We start from the raw sequence: 18,914 nt of genomic DNA, 5'->3' as shown, positions 1-18,914 counted from the left end.
CGGCAAGCAGCTTGATATGTTTCTTTGAGAACTCCGTCAACGGTTTTCAATTACAGGAATGAGGTTGGGCCCCGTACGTGATGTAGCAACATCCTAAGGTAGAAACACTCGGATTGAGAAGGATGGACACAGTAGACTCTGCCTAAAGCTGCATCTTTTTTATTCCTGGATGGCCAACTACGTTCTCACCACGCTTCCTTCTTGTGAACTTATTATTGGCCCATGTATAGTATTGCGGGACTTCGTGGTATAGAAGTGTTTTTGCGAATTCATCTTCATTACATAGCTCAAAAAAAGCCAGCAAAGTTGTTTTACGTGGATTTTGGGCCACTTGTTCTGCCGTTTCGGCGGTAAAATACACCCTTTGGCCATTTTCTAAGTGAACAGCTAACTGCAAAACTGTAGGATGTCGCTCGTGGATCGGAAATTCCAATATTCGCCAGGCAGCTTCGGAAGTACTTACTTATGTATGTAGCGGCCATTCACGTAGTTTTCCACTTCATCATTTGGGTTTCTGACGCCAAATGTGGCTTGATCGGATCCTTTATTTATGTTTTTTCAAATGTATTTGATGGCTTGAACTGAGTGACAGTACTCAACATTTATGTGAGCATTGAACGTCCTGCACAAAAGTGGAGAATAAGGGACAATCCAGCTATTATCTATAGTGAAATTACTGCCTCTGATATTGAGCGAAGCGCTCTGACCTCCATTTGCGGCATTACGACGACGATATACTGGATATCCGTCATCTCCGGTTTGAGTTTCGTTGACCAAACGTCGCGGGTATTTTTTTGTACAAATTCCGTTTTTCATACATGGTGCTGTTAAGTTATGTTCTCCGCATGGTCCGTGCACCATATTTTTAGTTACGATATCGTACAATATTGGATCGTTTTCTTGGTTGGGAAGTTTCGCAACTATGACCCTATCAATTTCGTCTGGTTAGATTTTTGTCTCTAGCCAAAACAGCATATGACAGTGTGGTAAACCTCGCTTCTGCCACTCCACTCTCACCATGTAACATTTCACTTTGCCGAATATTTCATCTTTGTTGAATAATTTTATGAATTTCTTCATTTTTAAGTGAAACACACTTGAAATGATGTCATGACGATCGAAAGATCGCTGACTAGGTAGTAGTTCCGCTTTAATTTCAGGCCATTCAGGATTGCACGTAAACGTGACAAATAAGTCTGGTCTCCCGTAGTTTCGGACATACGTCATCGCGTCTTGTGTTTTTTCATGCAGGTAACGTGGAGAACCTGTAAATGAAGATGGTAAGATTACGCGCTGACCGATATTTGATGGGTCAACATTTCCGTCTTGATTTAAAGCGTCTCTGAGATGAATGTATTCTTCAGCCCTTAGTCTCTGTTGGTTACGACATATGTAATTCAATCGTTCCGATATCATTTTTGCCATCATATCGACAATATATTGGCTAAATAAGTCCCTGTAATAATGTAATGGATTAAAACTGTTTGCTCTAACCATCAACCTGAATGCATAAAATTGCATGCACGTCACAGTTTTGTTACGCGCTGTACCTTCCTGTGGAATGGTTAAATAATAACCGTCTTCTCCTTTAACGAACATTAAGGGATACTGTAGTGGATCATATGATCGATGTAACTCGGATACCCTTTTAAGTTGGCCGTCTCTTCCGTGCAGCACTATGTCTCTGGGGCCTTTTTCTTCGTCAACCAAGAGAACAGCTACCTCGTTTACAGCTGGAGAATTGTATCTACCCGGGTGAGCAGTCTGCGGTGGGCGGTCGGAAAGAATAATTAGCTTTAAATTATCCGAAGAGTTGCGTTCAATATTTTGTTTAAAGCTTCGTATATATACGTTGTGGCTTTTCAGTGCTGTCTGTAGTTCATTAATTAAATCTATTTTTAGCGTTGGAGCTATGTTTGCCCTCAACGATAGCTGATCTGCGTCTGAAATAAAATATATCTGTAAGCATTGTGGATTTTGGCCTGATGGTGGTAAAAGGCTACCAATAAGATGATATACCTGGCCCTCTATTTTGAAAGTTGGCATAAAATTACCTTCTCTTATTTCTTTGGCGCCAAACGAAGTCATTTGAAAAAGGCTATTGTACTTACGGATGTTGGTTAGGAAATGTCTAGATAGCGAATGATTATTTGTCAAAAGATTTTTTATTGGCTGTGGTGGTTCTTGAATATTGGGGATAATAACTTTTTTCCAGAAGCACAACACATACCATTAGTTTCATCGACCCATTTTTTGGCAGAACACTTAGGGCAAATCTTATTCATGTCGCCGATTTGGACGGAAGACTGTTGAGCATAATCAATCTGTGGATCGTATTTAAAAGCCGATCTGTTACTGTGAACTACAACTCGATTGCGAACTCTAGCTCTTGAAGTCTGTTGTCGTTCTCTCTGGTCTTGAAGGCGTTGGGAACGCTCAGAGCTTGATTCCCTAGTGCGGGATTGTATACTTCTGAAATTTTGCTCTTCAAGCCGCTGCAAACGCTCAGTACTTGACTCTCGCGCGTGCACATGAGAAGTTCTTAAATTTTGTTCAGCTAGGCGCTGCGAACGCTCAAGACTGGACTCCCGCGCGCGTCTTTGAGAGGTTCTCATGTTTTGTTCAGCGAGCCGTTGCGAACGCTCGGTACTCGACTCTCTGGCACGCGATTGCGCCACATATTCTCTCTGACTTAAAAGACGATTTTCAGTTTCAGATGAAGATTCTTTATTTCGACATATTTTTGTGGCCCTGGCATGGGAATTATTTCTAGAAAGTTGAGATCTTGATCTTTTGGGCATTTTTTTTAAATGATAAAAGAAAAAAACGCCTTTAAACTAATCTTTGAGGTTCTTACAACTACCTACTATAACAACATACAAAACTACAACCTATTTATTAAAATTAAATCATAAAACTTATTCAATTCATTTCTTAGGATAACTAAATGTACAATATCTGTGCTATATATATGGGTCTAGATCTGAAAAGAACTTTTGAATGGGTTTAGTTACCTACTAAACGAAGTATTATCAAGCGACAAAATATTATCAAGCGACAATTTTTTTAAATTCCGCACACGACCATTCAGTAGGGAGCCGGCCGCGCGAGTGATCTTAACCAAAGAATGTATAATAACACTGCATATACATATAATACATATGTACATTATTGCAACATTGAGATCAACATTCTCATTGAAATCAATATTCTCATTTCTCTCTCCTATTCTTATTTTGGCGCAATTTCACACCAATTTATTGCTTTTTAACCATTTCCAATTATTACAACAGTTTTAGCCGTTAAAAATTAACCAATCCAAAGCATACTCTCTTTCATTGGATTTTGGCATATGCATAAAGTCAACATTCTCATTGAAATCAGTATTCTCATTTCTCCTATTCTTATTTTGGCGCAATTTCACCCAATCCAGGGCATTGAATTTTTGCATACATATTGACATTGACATTTTTCATGTTCTTTATTAATGTGGTGTAGTTTGTCGTGTTCCTTCATAAAGTGGTGGAAAATTTGGGTAGAGGAGTATATATCGCTTTTATTGTACGTATACCACAATAAATTCTCTACTTCCAAAGTTGGCTTTGGTGCTGTGTGCTTAGCTGATCAACATTTTGCAACTCCAAATATTTTGTTCGGGTTCAAAGCCTACATGAACTTCTAAAATATGTATATATTTTTTGACTTTTTGTTTTTTTATTTCATTTTATTTTATTTCCATTTTAATTACTATTTATTTGATTATTTGCCCTATAATTATTTTTTTGTAATACACATTATTCAAATTTTCCCTTATGCGCATATCAAAGAACATCTGCGTGGGCAATTTCTATAGAGTAGTACCCTTATAGTGTGGTGTAGTTTCTCTGATACATTTTCTGTTCTCATGTTCCTTTATATCGTGGCGCACGCAATTGGCAAGTTCCCTTATAGAGTGGTAAACATTGGCTTGCTTCCCCTTTTGAATGGTGTGTTCCTTCATACTGTTCGAAATTTTTTCGATTACTCTTCGAAATTTTTTCGATGTTCCCTAATGTCAAATAACATTTTAGCACAGCTAACATTTGCTCCTTCTTATTATTATACATTCTTTGTCTTAACCCTGACGCCTACAACTCTACAACGCATAGTTCGCCGCCGAGCGACTTTTAAAAATTTTTAACTCGTGATATCTTTTGAATGGAAAGTCAGAATCTAATAACTCAAAAAGTTATATAAAGGTTTTGAAGCGATCTTAAATAATAAATCATTTATTTCGATAAGGATCAATACTAAGGTATAAATAAAGAGCATTTTCAAGTAGTGGTATTTTAATTAATTTTTTTATATAAAATCGCTTATTGTGACAAAACTATAATAGTTAGAGGTATGATGTCGGGACGTTTTTTGTAGATAGTGATAAGTTCTACAAAATTGTAGTATATCACTTTGTTATATCTTCAATCGTTTTCGCAGCATTCGCGATTAAAGAAAGTTGTTTGGTATTTTTTTACATTATCGGAGTTTTGGTAAGGAACCCTATTTTTTTTTTAACTAAATATAACCTATGTCACTCAGGGATAGTATAGCTTTCCAACGGTGAAAGAATTTTTCAAATCGGTTCAGTAGTTTCGGAGCCTATTCGAAACAAACAAACAAAAAAACAAACATTTCCTGTTTATAATATTAGTATAGATGATACATGATAGTAGTGCTGTGGGAAGATAGTACCTACAATGTCACTAATGCTCACTACCGGAATATATAAAACTGATACGATGCAAAACAACAAGAGCACCGAGATTTACTTGTAGTACATACATATGTATATTGAGTTTAGAAGTAATTATGTTAGGTGTATGTTTAACGCTAAACCACATTGATGTCAAGGCAATACTACCTTTGTCAAGGTACTTTTAACTATGAAATAAACTTGTTAATCTCTAAAGCTTTACTCGCTGGTAATTTTGATTTTAAAGGGTTTTGGTGCCTGTGAAGACAAAAGTATCTTTTGTTTTATCGGTGTTGAAGTGGCTGCGCCCACTCTCATAATAAGGAGCAGCTTGTGGATATACGTATTGCATATGTATACGTATCACATATTCTTAACTTAGGGAGAGCTACACAAAAATCGTTACAACCATTAATAGTTAGTAATGTTGGTTTCGGACTTGGTGCGTGCCTTTCGTATCTATCATTAGGATGCATTAGTTATGCCAATTGTAGTTGTTGCGTCATGCGATTTTACAAATCTAAAAATATTTTTTAAGAAATAAATTTGTCGAAATAATTGAATAATATTTGAATACATTATAAAATGTTTTACATCATGTAAAATACTTACAATTTTTATAGTATATAACCATAACCACCATCTACTACCTATGTATTAGAATAATCTATTACCATGAATTATGAGATTGCTGAATTGAATTAGAACTACTACATACTTACCCATTTTTTTGTAAACATACTTACCACTAGTCTAAGCCGTTAGGTTAAGATTTAGGCTAACTAATGAACTACTGTAATAAAGAATTCTATTGTTTAAAGACTATACCCGCTTACAGACGTTTCTTTTTTTAACGGGAATTTTTAAATTCGAACAAGGCACAGGCAATTAGCTCTTAGTTGCGCATCTTAGTGAGTCTAATTTCAACTTTAATCTTAAAAACGCTTAAGATTTTTTGATGGCGCCCGAGCAGGGACTCAGTGCGTGGCTATAAAAGAGTACTTAATTTTCGAAAAAGTAATACTTAGCGTATTAATTTAATTTCTAACTCGTGAGCCTGTGCATTTTCCATTTCTTCCGATTTCGGTCGAGTGCGTTGTGATTAAAGTGACAAATACTAATAATAAATGTCTGGACAAAGACATTAAAACAAAAAAAAATTATAAAAATTCAAAAAAAATTAAAAATTCAAGTGAATAAAAACGAAACGAAGCGGTAAAATCAAACATAAAGAAAATAAAATATAAACTAACCTAAACTAAAAATTGAGGGAAAGTTTTGTGAAGTGTGTGGTGAAAAAATAATACATATGTACATGACCTACGTACGGCATACGGCATCAAAAATTCACCAACCGACTAGTGCGCAAACAAAAAAAGAGAGAGACACCAAAACCAAAAGGTGGATAAATAATTCGGTTAAACGGCATAGAGTGGAGTGTCAAAATAAAAGCAGCGTCAAAAGAAAAGCATTTATATTCTTCTGCAAGCTATTTTTCTGCTAAAGGTGGTTTCACAGTTAGTGCGGTAAAGCAAATTAATTAAAAACTACCGCCAAAAACATAAAGCGCCGTTGAAAAAAAAGGAGTGTCGCGAATGCCGCTAAAAAGTGCCGGAAAAGAGGTATAAACCCGTTAAAAGAAGAAAGCCGTAAACCAAAAAACCGATAACTTCGGCCGTTAACACAACGTTAAACAGCTATTTTGGGGTAACATCACATCGGTACCGAACGGGCTTGCGTCAACACCATCGTCCCACTGCAGCTACGTCATCACCGACTTTCTCGCCGCTGCTAAGTCAACATCAACACCGTCGCTGCTAACCTCGACGCTACATCCTCTGCTTCGTGGGAATGAGCTGCAACTGAATTCTCTGCAAAAGGGAAGTGAACGCAGGCAAACCGCTTATGCATTCGAAACAGGTAACGAGTGCGAATCACTGAAAGTGATGCGAATAAAGAAAAACACGAAAAGTAAAAAACAAAAAAAAGAGCAAGTGCACACTTTCAGTTTTTGGCTCTCCCTTTTTTCACATTTTTTTACTTACGTATATTTTTATATTATTGCATATTTATCATATCTTAATATTCACATTCGTATACATATATACATACATATGCATTTATGCATCTATGCATCTAAGTGAAAGGGGGATTGTGGGATTTGCGGTAGCATTGTTAATTAAACATTAAGGTGCGACATTTTTATATATTGCCAACAAAGCATTTTATACGAAATAAGTTTTACAATCCGGTTCTTTGGAAAATTTTCTCGTTAAAAAAAAAATTCAAGAACGTTCAACTGTGCTATTGCTCATTTTGCATACCTCATCGGTTTGGCTTTCGTATACTTGAGAATCGATATTATTTTTTCTCGTTTTCATAACCGATTCCAAATATATATATTTCTTGCCAACATTTATTGCTATTGGTTTGGCTTTCGTACAAGGTCTGTCGCAAAAGAAACAGAACTTTTTAAATATAACTGTTTCTGATGGCGCCACCTATTGGTGGGTATATGAAATAAAAAGTTTGATCTCTTGTTGACATTTCGTGAAAATTTTAAGACAATTGGATAACTACAATCGATGTTATCGATCAAAAAGTGGCAGCAACTTTTGGTCATCGGTCGTAAAATGTAAAGAGAAAATATTAAATTTTGTTTTAAACTTGGGAAAACGTTTACTGAAACATTTCAAATGATGAAAAAAGTTTATGGTGATCAGTGCCTATTCCGTAGTAATGTGCATGAGTGGTTTAAGCGATTCCAAGAAGGTCGTGAGGACCTCTGTGACGATCCGAAGTCCGTCGTCTTCAGAAGTCAAAAATAAAGACAATGCTGATTTGTTTTTACGATTCCGAGGGTATTGTACACCGAGAGTTCGTCCCACGTGGCCAAACGATTAATGCTGTGTTTTACCTTGGTGTTATGAAGCGTCTTTTGTCACGTGCTCGACCACTATACCGTGAGGCAGGGTCCTGGCGCCTGTTGCACGATAATGCGCCGTGTCATCGGTCGACGCTTGTCACTGATTTTTTGACAAAAAACTCCATATTAACCATTAATCACTCACCCTACTTACCTGATCTGGCACCCTGTGATTTTTACCTATTTGGAAAACTTCATTTGCCCATGAAAGGACATTGGTTTCAGGACATTTCAGCTATCCAAAAGGCGACGACCGATATTCTCAAGAGCATTCCGAAAAATTACCTTAAACACTCATTTGAAATGCCAATTGACCGGGCTAAACACTGTATCGAAGCACAAGGAAACGGTTTGAATAAAAATATATAATTTTTGAAAAATATTAATTTTTGTTGTTTTTTTAACAGTCCTATTTCTTTTGCGACAGACCTTTTATATATGGGAATCGATATATATATATTTTTCGTTTTCGTTATCGATTCTTAATATATCTGTTGCCCACCTGTATAGTCTCTTTTTTTCGGAAATTTAATTTAATCAAGCAAAAATGAGCAAGCCAAAGCCAACTATCCTCAACCTCTCTCCAAGTAAGGAGTTGATCGACTTAAAGTCATTAAAGCGTCAAAGTACGGTGGCGAAAAGTAGAATTTTACGCATAAAAACGGGTCTTCTAGAAAAGACTATGTCATTAGATCCAATCGAGTTGGAATGTCGTCTTGATATACTAAACTCACTTAGTAAGAAATTGATGAAATGTCAATCTAAAATTGAAGAGATTGATGAAGACGACATGGCCCGAGGGGAGTGAGAGGACATAATTGTGGAAACAAAATCTATAATTAAAACAATTTTGGCAAAAAATAGAAGATCTATTGCTGAAACATCATTCGTAACGTCTCACAGCTCAAGGCTAACAAAAATGAATTTGCCGAAATTCAAGGGAGAATATTCGGAATTTAAAAATTTCATGAGTTTGTTTGAGAGTTTCGTTCACAATGATCCAAGCATCCCAGATATTGAAAAATTTAACCATTTGGTTAATTGTCTATCTGGAGAGGCTCTGGGCACGGAAAAGGCGTTTCAAATGTCGGATGAAAACTATCCGAAGGCGTTGGCAAGTCTCAGAAAGGTTTACGACAACAAATGTTTGATTTTCTTTAATACGATTTCAAAACTTTTTGAGCCGCCATTAGCCCCTTCATTGCGCGCGATGATTGATGAAGTGTCGGCTGTATATGACTCACTGCTATCGCTGGGCGATGAGAAACAAATCACAAATGCGATAATTGTTCACATAGTCATGACAAAAGTTGATTCTGCCACCCGATCAAAGTGGGAAGAACAGCTGGATTACGACAAGCTCCCATTGTGGAAGGACTGTGAACCTATCAGCTGAAAGCGCATCATCTTCGAGGACGAGACCCATAGCAGCAGCCAACGTGAACCACGTGAAACAGCCTCACATGAATGGAACGAAGTCCGCTTTAGTTGCAGCGAATACAAAGCAGCCAACATGCCAGCAGTGTAAATCAAAGGACCACTATTTAACAGCTTGCCCCACTTTTAAAACTCGCTCTGTTCAACAGAGATTTGAGTTTGTCAAATCGGTGCCCTTATGCATAAATTGTTTGCGTAAGGGACATACGGTATCCAAATGCAGAGCGGATCGGTGTCGCGTGTGTAATCAGTCCCACCACACCTTACTGCACCAGTATCCTGTATCCTTCGCTGCTGAACTTCATCCGCAACCAACAATAACTACACACACAATGCATACAATAAGTGTGCTTGATCGGGTAATGTTGACAACAGCAGTTATTCTGGTGAGATCAAGCTGTGGAGAGTACCTGCCCGCAAGAACCTTGCTGAACTCAGGAAGTCAAGCCAAAATAGGACTTTAAATTTTAAAGGGATTGGAAATTCAAGTACAAAAGTCGGGCCCAATTTAAGCGCATTTGTTAAGTCGCGCGTAAATAATTATGAATTTTCGGCGGAATTCTGGATTATGCTATGTATTTGAGCTAATCATCCAGACCATACCATTAATATTAATGGTTGGAAAATTTCGCACAATATTAAATTGGCGGATCCAGAATTCCAAAAATCTCAAAAGATCGATATGTTATTAGGAGGAGAAACCTTTTTCGATTTGTTAGCGGTTGGTCAAATTAAAAGTGGCCCTAATCAACCAACGCTACAGAAAACTCTTTTGGGATAGATTGTTTCTGACAAATATGTCAGCAGTCTTAGTCCTCCTCCCGAAGTATATAGCACATTATGTCAAACTGAAGAAGACTTAACGTCAATAGATTCAGTAGTCCAAAAATTCTGGGCTCTGGAGGAACTTCCTTCAGAAACAATTGGCAACAAATTCACATCAGAACAAAATGGGTGTGAACAGTTTTTCGTCAATAAAACTGAAGTATTACCTTCAGGAAGGCTTCAAGTCAGAATGCCCTTTAAGTCTGACCGTAAGTTACTCGGTCACTCCTAAGAAATCGCAGTTCGGCGGTTTCAGGCCCTGGAGAGGAAAACATTGAAAGATCCAGAACTTCGTAAAATGTGTCTGGACTTCATGAATGAGTATAAAGCGCTGGGTCACATTAGCCAGAAGACAGAAATTGTCAGCTCATTGTGTGGAGAGAGCATCCCTTAGAGCAAATTCAGATTTTTCGACTTAACACCGTCACTTACGGCACTGCGCCTGCACCATTTCTTGCAACTCGGTGTTTACAAATGCTCAGCGATGCTAATACAAATAAATAACCACTCGGTTATTGGCCATTAAAAGAGACTTTTATGTTGATGACTTATTAACAGGATCTGAAAATGTTGAGTCTCTAGATCTTATAAGAAGTAAAGTAATTAAAATATTTAACTCGGCCGGATTTACTTTAACGAAGTGGTTTTCGAACCACCCTAAATTTTTCGACAGTAATTGTCAGTGGCGGATTTGCAGTCCTAGCCGCTCTAGGCCCCAGGCCATGTGCCGGCCCTTTCTCAGCATCCATCATTATAGACTTAAGACATAATTCATGAATTTACTTTAGTCCCACTTTTAATTGATTTTGAAAATTGTTTAACTAAAAGCTCTCGGAGCTTCCGAGATTTCATGGAATTTGATTGGATATTTAAATAAAACATTTAAAAATGGTTTTAGGTTTTGTTTTTAATAAAATAAATGTTTTACTCGTACAATGTGTTACAAAACTCGTCTGCACTTAAGCGCAGCAAAACCATTAGGCAAATATTCGCAATCTAATTTGCTTAAAAAATCAGCTTCTATGTTAAGCAAAGCAAGATCGTTTAACCTCTGCTCCGTCATTGTTGTGCGTAAATAGTTTTCACTCTCCGCAAACAAGAAAACGATCTTTCTCCAGTACAGTTGCTGGCAGGTGTACACACACACATACGAAGAGCAATATCCACGATTGGGTAAATGGTTTGAAGACCTTCGGTTCGTAACCATTTCAACAAACTGACTGCACTCTTTCGTTCCTCATTTTTTATGCTGCAGTGAGAACGAAAATGAAGACATTCTTCTGTAAAATCGTCTTCTAAGTCAGTAGAATAAATCATTTGCAATGCCTTGGCTTTATCTTCGACTTCTGAGATGTTTAGATTCGTCAGGTTGGTAATAAAGTAAATTTTATTGTAGAGTAATTTTTAAGCATCCCGACGTCTTTTCAGTTCTTCTGACAATGTATCAATTACTACTAAAAAAGTATTTATTCTAAAATTTTCATGGCCATTTTTTTGTTGCATCTCTTCACCTGTATTTGTCTTGCCAGGAAGCAGCACGGTTTCGATTGCGTCGAAAATCTTTTTCGTATTCCTGTACGAAGGACAGTATTTCGCTTTTTTTTCGAAATCATCGAAATTCTCTCTTGTTTCGCCAACAAAATGAATTAAGGCCTCGTACAGTTCTATGACAATGGTAATGTCAATTTCCACACTCTAAAGTTTTTTACTTGTGGCGTTAATGCGATCTAGTAAACATCCCCAACAGCCTTGACGGCCGTTTCAAAACGTTCCAGTTTCAAACGAATACCTCTTGCTTCGCATATAACGGTTCTCTTCTGTTGTGTGTCATTTTCGATGGTGACTAGCGCTTTATGGATTTCATTCAGGCATTCGCGTAAACTTTTGCATGCATCTGCACGAGCTGACCAACGAGTCGTTGATAGACTTTTGACGGTGAAATGGGTTTGAAAGAGTTCCCAACACTGAGTTGTCGCTGCAAAGAAGTTGTATCGGGTGATTTTTTAAGAGCTTGATAACTTTTTAAAAAAAAAAAACGCATAAAATTTGCAAAATCTCATCGGTTCTTTATTTGAAACGTTAGATTGGTTCATGACATTTACTTTTGAAGATAATTTCATTTAAATGTTGACCGCGGCTGCGTCTTAGGTGGTCCATTCGGAAAGTCAATTTTGGGCAGCTTTTTCGAGCATTTCGGCCGGAATAGCCCGAATTTCTTCGGAAATGTTGTCTTCCAAAACTGGAATAGTTGCTGGCTTATTTCTGTAGACTTTAGACTTGACGTAGCCCCACAAAAAATAGTCTAAAGGCGTTAAATCGCATGATCTTGGTGGCCAACTTACGGGTCCATTTCTTGAGATGAATTGTTCTCCGAAGTTTTCCCTCAAAATTGCCATAGAATCGCGAGCTGTGTGGCATGTAGCGCCATCTTGTTGAAACCACATGTCAACCAAGTTCAGTTCTTCCATTTTTGGCAACAAAAAGTTTGTTAGCATCGAACGATAGCGATCGCCATTCACCGTAACGTTGCGTCCAACAGCATCTTTGAAAAAATACGGTCCAATGATTCCACCAGCGTACAAACCACACCAAACAGTGCATTTTTCGGGATGCATGGGCAGTTGGCCACCAAGATCATGCGATTTAACGCCTTTAGACTATTTTTTGTGGGGCTACGTCAAGTCTAAAGTCTACAGAAATAAGCCAGCAACTATTCCAGCTTTGGAAGACAACATTTCCGAAGAAATTCGGGCTATTCCGGCCGAAATGCTCGAAAAAGTTGCCCAAAATTGGACTTTCCGAATGGACCACCTAAGACGCAGCCGCGGTCAACATTTAAAATGAAATTATCTTCAAAAAGTAAATGTCATGAACCAATCTAACGTTTCAAATAAAAGAACCGATGAGATTTTGCAAATTTTATGCGTTTTTTTTTAAAAAAAAGTTATCAAGCTCTTAAAAAATCACCCGATATAACTCTTGGAGTAGAGAAAAGAACGAACAAGCCTCTTGGCTGCTTTCAGCTGCACATTCACCTACTAAATTCAGCGAATGTGCTGAACAGGGAACATAGTCGGCAAGGGGTGAAATTTCCTTTATTTTAGCTTGCAGGCCGTTATATGTAATTGGCTGACACGTTAGCTGCGTTGTCATATGATTGCCCGCGGCAGTTTGAAATGTCAACTCCTAATTCAGTTAAAGTTGAAGTAACAGCATCTGTCATTTGTTGTGATTTGTGGCCTGTGTTTGGAATAAACTTGAAAAACGTTCTACAGGTGATCCATTAGGCAGGACATATCTGATTACATAAGTGAGCTGGTCTATGTGAGATATATCCGGAGTCGAGTCAATGATCAGAGAAAACTATTTTGCTGTTAATATTTCCATTACAATTGTTTCCTAAACTTTGTTTCCCATAAGTCGAATGAACTCTTCGCATATTGTTGAAGAAAGATGACTCGTAAATCCTGAGCCTGGATTTCCAAAACGTGTAATGTGTTTAGCTAAGAACAGATCGAACTCGGCGATCAGCTCTAAGGACATTAAATAATTTCCATTGTGGATTGATAAAAATTTTTCGTCGTGTCCTCTGAAAGGCAAACCACGTGATGCAAGTGCTTTTACGCATGCAACTACTATTTTCAGAATGTTTTTCCAGTAATTTATTTCTTCATCTAATTGCATTGTTAATGCGCGGTCAATGCGACCTAACACGTTGCTTCATTCTTTCGTATGCAGAACAGATAATTTGTGAGTAAGCGAATTCTCATGAGTTGACACTCGAGTCAGTCATTGAAACCTTCTTTTTTGTCGAACTGACTCTCCCCGCCATTAAAAAGCAAACAAGGACCACAAAAAACACATCCGGTACTTTTGGAATAAACTTGACTTTCGCGGAACTCTTTCACCATTTAGAAGCTGACGTTCGAATAAATGTCTCGACAACTGCCGCGCTTTATCTTTGTAAATGCGATTGTTCATTTAGCTGGATCGTCGTTGATTTCGTAGAGCTCCTGGTCCGGAGGATTAGGCTGCACTCCTACTCCTGTCACTCTTGTTCTTTTGATATACTTTCCACATTGATCAAAGTATTTTCACTTGAAGACACTTTAGACACTGCAGAATTATCAGTTGACGAAACGCCACTACTAATTAGAACGTCGAGTGTTGGGTCAATAATAGGATCTTGAATATCTGTAGACGGTTTTCCAAAGAAATCGTCTAATTTCCGCGTTTTTTAATCGTATCCTTTTGTTTATCATCTATTTCTTTAGCGATTATATAAGCATACAGTTAAGATACTTTGCATTTGAGTTATTTCCTGTTAATCTTGTTGTTATCAGTGATTTTTTTTGCACGATTTGCCGCCCTTAATACCTGGCCACCCTAAGGCCTTAGGGCAAATCCGCCACTGGTAATTGTACTGAAAGGTCATTAAGCTTCAATGACAAAAACTCAACTAAAACACTAGGAATCCATTGGTTGCCGAAAGAGGATTTGTTTCGATTTGTTTTGGATGCCAATTTTCATGATCTGCGAGCTACTAAACGAAACCTACTATCAGTCTCTGCTTGCCTTTTTGATCCTTTTGGATTATTAGCCCCACTAGTTACCAAAGCAAAAATCTTATTGCAAGAGCTTGGAATCCAAAAACTAGATTGGGATGAGTCGATTCGATTGCGCCTTGATACTAGCTGGCAGAATTTTAAAGCCAACCTACTGCAGCTGTCATCAGTTAGCATTCCTCGATACGTAAATCTAGAATCGAGTGCTATCTGCCAAATAAATGGCTTCTCCGACGCTTCAATAAGAGCGTACGGATGCTGCATATACATACGAAGCCCATCTGCTAGTGGTGTCACATGTACGCTGCTTACTGCAAGGTCTAGAGTGGCTCCGCGTCTCGAGCTCTCGGCAGCACATATTCTTGCCAAATTATGATCACGAATTGCGCCAATGTTGAATCGACAATTTGAAAAAATTATATTTTGGACAGACTCTGAAATCGTATTGCATTGGGTAAAAACGCATCCATCTTCATTACAAACCTTTGTTGCAAATAGAGTGTCTGAAATCCAAGAATTGACTGACAATATAAATTGGCGACATGTGCCAACAAAACAAAATCCTGCAGATCAAGTGTCTCGGGGTTGCAACGTGGATGAATTGAATAATTCAATATGGTTTGGCGGTCCACAGTTCCTCCTAGAAGACCCCGCTTTATGGCCAATTAACACTCACTTCCAGCTCTCCCCAGACGATGAAGCATTAGAGAAGAAGAAAAATACTTTCACACTAGCCATAAATGTGAAAGAGAACTCACTATTGAGCCTTATCGAAAAATTCTCTTCTCATCAAAAATTGCTTGCCTATTTATTACGGTGGATTTGACGACCAAAAATGCCTACGGAGGGAAGGGACCTGACATCTGACGAATTACACTTGAGTTTTTTTGAAAATTGTTCAGGTGATTCAACATTCGGAATTTGCGAATGAAATCCAAAAACTGACGAAAGGCACCACGCTACCTGCATTTTTACATGAGTACTCGGATATATCGCTTTTATTCAAATTAATCCGAGTAGGAGGTCGCCTTTTAAATGTACATCCTCCATACGATGCCAAATTCCCATTATTACTAAATAAGAATTCGCACTTCGTTATCAATTATTTATGGTGCCTTCACTTTCGAAATCACCACGCAGGGGCAAAAGCGTTGGTTGCGCTTCTTCCAGAACGCATATGGCTGATTAATGCAAGAGAGGCATGCAGTAGAACCGAAAGAAACTGTACACACTGCTTTCATTATAAGCCAAAGTTGCAAACACAAATAATGGGAAACTTGCCAGTTGAAAGACTTTGAGCGCTACGACCCTTTCTTACATGTGGCTTAGATTTTTGTGGTCCAATTTATACTACATTAAAAATACGCGTAAAAACTTATATCGCAGTTTTCGTTTGTTTCACGTCAAAAGCAGTGCACTTAGACTTAATTTCTGAAAGAAGGTTCATTTGTCGCCGAAGGATGCCACAGACGATATACAGCGACAACGCAACCAACTTCGTCGGCACCGATCGCAAGTTGCGCGAACTCAAAGAGGGGTTTCTGTCCCAGTCTCCGGAATTAATGGAATTCGCCGCTGAAGAAGGGTTCAGATTCGTCTTTATATCGCGGATTAAGGGATGCGGCAGTGAAGTGCGCGCTCACCGCCGAAGAAATGAGAACACTGCTGGCCGAAGTGGAGGCCATCCTCAACTCGCGGCCCCTCTCCCCTTTGAGCCAAGCTCGCAACGACGCCGAAGCATTGACCCAAGCACACCTACTAATAGGGTGCTCCCTCCGGGCTGTACCACCAGTCCGTGTCAACAGATCCAATTCGCTGTTACGAGAGATGGCAACTTGTTTGCTGTCTCAAGCAACAGTTTTGGCGACAGTGGTCCAAAACGTACATTACGAATCTTCAGGAGCGCAACAAATGACTCCACCCGAAACGAAACCTGCAGCCCGGCGATCTCGTCCTCGTCCACGAGGACCACACGCCACCGCGGCAGTGGGCACTAGGACGAATCGCCGCAACCGTAGAAGGACGAGACGGATAGGTATGAGTGGCAGACGTGGCAACCAAGGCAGGCACCATTAAGCGCCCTATTCACAAGCTCGCCCTGCTGCCTGTCGAAGTTGAACGAACATGATCCTGTCAAGATGGCCGGTGTTGCGTCAAGCGGCTTTATAAATCTAAAAATATTTTTTAAGAAATAAATTTGTCGAAATAATATTTAAATACATTATAAAATGTTTTACATCATGTAAAATACTTACAATTTTTATAGTATATAACCATAACCATCATCTACTACCTATATATTAGAATAATCTATTACCATGAATTATGAGATTGCTGAATTGAATTAGAACTACATACTTACCCCTTTTTTTGTATACATACTTACCACTAGTCTAAGCCGTTTGGTTAAGATTTAGGCTAACTAATGAACTATTGTAATAAAGAATTATTTTGTATAAAGACTATACCCGCGAACGGACGTTTCTTTTTTAATCGGGAATTTTTAAATTCGACCAAGGCACAGGCAGTTAGTTAGTTGCGCATCTTAGTGAGTCTAATTTCAACATTAGTCTTAAAAACGCTTAAGATTTTTTCAGTAGTGATTGTAAAAGTGATTGGTGTATAAAATGGTTTATTTTGGAATTAAAACAGTTATAAAATGGTCTATTACAGAAATACCACAATTATTTACTACTACTACTACAATTTCTAGAATAAAGAGACAGACCCATCTCCATAACCTGTAGCTACATACATTGAGAGTCTAGAGTCAGCAACGACGAATGATGGAGCCCAAGTGGTAGCCTAGAAAACAGACTACAACTGTTCAACTAGTAATCATTCTGTAAGACAATATCCATGAAACTGTCACATTCTTATTACGAGACAAGTTCGCCGACAAATTAACGCTTGTATCAGCAACTACGCCAGGGCTATCGTTGATGGTAAAAGGTGTAGAGGCTACTCAAATGAATGGATAGATACAATCACTTTGCGATCAACGATAACATTTCAGATGTCTGTCTATCTGTCTATATATACGCGAGCTACTAGTCCCTCAGCTTCTGAGATATCGACTTAACTTTACCATTTGACTAGATATCCCAACAAAATTTGGTTGTTGCTCTTGCGTTTTGTTGTATTTTCAGTGGCGGTTTCAATTATTTAAAAAATGTATAAGTAAAACAAATAACTTCTTATGACAAACAGCGACAACCACAACCATACTGATGATCAATAGCCATACGTATGTATGGATTTACTACTAAATACGTGTTGTATTTTTATACACTTGCAACATGCTAGAGAGTATAATAGTTATGTTCATCACCCAAAACTAATCAATTTAGATTTAGGATTATATACATATACATTAGGGTGTTTTTTTTCTTTGAACTATTAATTTTTTTCAGTCCCGTAACGAAATTTCCTTGGAAATACCCTAAAAAAATTCCCTTAAAATTTTAGCCCTTAAAATTAACATTAAGAACTGGACCAAGGCCTGTAAAAATTTTCCATAGAAAATACGCTACAATCGTGAGTTTTTATCTTAAATTCCTACAGATCAGAGGTATTTTATGGCATCGCTTTGACTTTAGACGCATATTTCTCAGAATTGTTCACTCTACAAAAGTGTCCAGCGCAACAAAGTCGTAACTCACACCGGCGAGGTAGTACGGGGTTCTAAACCCGATTTTTCCAAGAATTTCGCATTTTTTTGTAAATAGTATATCTCGTAAATGACAGGAGCTATAGAAAAAATGTATACGACAAAATTGTAGGTAATTGTATTTTCTATAAAAAGGGTTCAAGATCAAAAAAAGATCAATGAAAATTGCATACAGCCTTACTTAAAAAGCCCAATATCTCGAGAACTATTGATGATAGCGATTTTGACCTCGGAAAAAATATTTGCAAAATCAAGTTCTGTAGCCGAGGACTTGGAAGAAGTTCAACACGAGAGAACTAAGAACGCCCAGGTGTTGGTCCGACTAGGGTTATTTTTTTCGCGCGCGGCTGAAGGCCGCCAACGCAAAAAGGAGTTCAACGCGCAAGAACTAATCACGCCCAGATGTTGGTCTGACGAGGGTTATTTTTTTGAAACGCGGCCGAAGCCCAGGTGTTGGTCCAAACAGGGTGACCGCTATGTTACAAAGACTTCTTTCAAAGACATCTCGATAAATTTATTTTCAAACTTGGTAAAAAATGTGAAATTTTTATATTTTAATGGAATAATATTAGTAAACAGCTAAAAAGAGCAAGCGTCCTTTTCTTCCATAACACAGAGAGAGGACTCTATGGATTAAGGGTTATGATCCTGAGCGTGTTCGTGTCGGTGACCGAAGGCTGCAGGGCCTCGAATGTACTACGACACCTTTCATAAAATAAATCTTTTTTTTATTTACTCAATTGAAATCCAAAATGTCCCTAT

This window comes from Bactrocera tryoni, unplaced genomic scaffold, assembly GCF_016617805.1.
Source record: "Bactrocera tryoni isolate S06 unplaced genomic scaffold, CSIRO_BtryS06_freeze2 scaffold_7, whole genome shotgun sequence".
NCBI lineage: Eukaryota > Metazoa > Arthropoda > Insecta > Diptera > Tephritidae > Bactrocera > Bactrocera tryoni.
The sequence above is the reverse complement of the archived record's forward strand: the minus strand, read 5'-3'. Positions refer to the sequence as shown.